General features: G+C 40.8%; 1 protein-coding gene across 6 annotated transcripts in view; it reads right to left on the reverse strand.

Moving 5' to 3' along the window:
* The window catches only part of LOC139752870 (cholecystokinin receptor type A-like), a 183,505-nt gene that overhangs the window by 60,973 nt on the left and 120,032 nt on the right, over window positions 1-2,500 (reverse strand). The window lies entirely within an intron of this gene.

The raw sequence follows: 2,500 nt of genomic DNA on the forward strand, positions 1-2,500 counted from the left end.
CCTAATGATCTATATCTATATATAAGTGATCATCTAATGACCAGATTAATGGTCGAAATTGCACTGAACGAGTGAAATTTGAGGAGATAATGAGTGATATCAAGATAATACTACACACACACACACACACACACACACACACACGTAACAGTTTTCATCTGTAATGAATTTGAAAAAAAAAAGAAAAAGGGTGGAGAGTAAATTTCAAGTAAAAGAACTTCTCCATCTCCCAAAGAGCCCAGGTATTCCTGAACTCACTAAAGTCTTTTCAGTCTCTTGAATGCAACTCGTTATATACAAAAGCCATTTCGCAGCTCCGGAGCACACACACACACACACACACACACACACACACACACACACACACACACACACACACTCGTCAAATGTCTTGACGACACAAATTTCTCCACGACAGAAGCAACGAAAGTAATCTCCTTTGATAACAACAAGAGGTGAAGTCTGATGAATATCAGGACGAGTGGAAAGGTGATATAAACACATCGGCTCGCTCTGAGGACGGCTGGGAGACTAGAGAGGTGAGGAAGGGAGCGGTCCCGGGGAGAAAATGGGAGTTGGTGGGGTGTTAAATAGGGGTGTCAAGAGGGAGAAGACGTGGGAGGGTGAGGGGAAGAAGAGGAGGAGTAGGGAAGAGGAGGAGACATGAGTGGGAGACAGACAGATGGAATGGATGGGAGGGAGTTGGAGCCGCGGGAGGAAGGTATGGAAAGAGGAGGAGTGGAGCAAAGTGTGGAAGGGAGAGGAGGGAGCAAGTTGTGGAAGGGAGAGTGGGAAGGGTGAGGTGTGGGAGAGGAGGGAGGAAGGAATGGGAGTGGGGAGTGAATGGAGGGCGACAGATCCCACACCCTTAGAGCAACTGTACCACCACAGAGTCGTATTATACGTGAGGAATACAGTGACAGAATACAGGAAATGAAATCTAATCCAAAACTCATTTTTTCTTATGAGTCGATGGTATCAAAGAGAGAGAGAGAGAGAGAGAGAGAGAGAGAGAGAGAGAGAGAGAGAGAGAGAGAGAGAGAGAGAGAGACATGGCTTCTCGCGTCTCAAACAACACCCATGACAAGATCCAAAGAAATAAAGAAAAAAAATAATATATAGAACCAGGACTGAAGTGATATCTACCATGGGGGAATTACATACGATGGCATGACAGATTACATTTACCTTGACGTGGACGATTCCTTTCAACTCGCCTTTTCGCCAACATGTCCGATCATATTCGCTGGACAGCTCATCATTCAATATCATATACGTAAACTTGAATAGACACTTGGCGGTAAAGCTCATCTTCATATGAGACACCGCTTAACTGCATATGTAAAAGCTGTGTCTAGCCGCATGTAAAAGCTGTGTTTAGCTGCATATGTAAAAGCTGTGTTTAGCTGCATATGTAAAAGCTGTGTTTAGCTGCATATGTAAAAGCTGTGTTTAGCTGCATATGTAAAAGCTGTGTTTAGCTGCATATGTAAAAGCTGTGTTTAGCTGCATATGTAAAAGCTGTGTTTAGCTGCATATGTAAAAGCTGTGTTTAGTCGCATGTAAAAGCTGTGTTTAGCTGCATATGTAAAGGTGCGTTTAGTCGCATGTAAAAGCTGTGTTTAGCTGAACATGTGTAAAAGCTGTGTTTAGCCGCATGTAAAAAAAAAACTGTGCTAAGCTGTATATTGAAGCTGTGCTTAGCTGCGTTATGATGAAGGCGAAAGAATGCCAGGGATTCGTAGCCAGAAATATAAACTGATCAAAATACACAGGAAAAAAACTCATGTTGCTGATTGGTTGGTAAGGATATCCAATGTATATATGGACAATGGTAAAGTGTTTGAGGATTTGCAGAATGCATGCATATTGCCATTGTACAAAGGAAGGGGATAAAGGCGAGTGTTAAAACTACAAAGGCATTAAATATGTTCAGTATTCCTAGGGAATTATATGTGAGGGTATTAACTGAGAAGGTGAAGGCATGTACAGAACACTAGATTGGTAAAGAGCAGTGTGGTGTCAGAAGTGGTAGAGGATGTGTGGATCAGGTGTTTGCTTTGAAGAATGTGTGCGAAAAACAGAAAAATAAATGGATTTGTATGTAACATTTATGGATCTGGAGAAAGCATATGATAGAGTTGATAAAAAGGCTTTGTGGAGTCTTAAGAGTACAATGTGTGGGAAGTAAGTTCCTAGAAGCAGTGAAAAGGTTTTACACTATTTAGAAAAGCAATAATAGTGAAGGGTAAAGTATAAAGAATGAAGGATTTTTTTTTTTTTTTGAAATGTTTTATCTAAATAAGGTTTATTTAATCCAAATCGATATCCATCGACATCACCTTGGGAAGATCTCTCACCGAAGTCTCATTAAAGATGGCACAGATTTTTCCGTTTTTGTCAATTCCTCCGTTTTGAAAGTAAGTATAGAGATGATAATGATGAGAAAAGTGTAGTGATGATAAGAGTATAGTGTAGTGATGATAAGAGAACAGTGTAG

Source organism: Panulirus ornatus, chromosome 13 (genome assembly GCF_036320965.1).
Source record: "Panulirus ornatus isolate Po-2019 chromosome 13, ASM3632096v1, whole genome shotgun sequence".
Taxonomy (NCBI): Eukaryota; Metazoa; Arthropoda; class Malacostraca; order Decapoda; family Palinuridae; genus Panulirus; species Panulirus ornatus.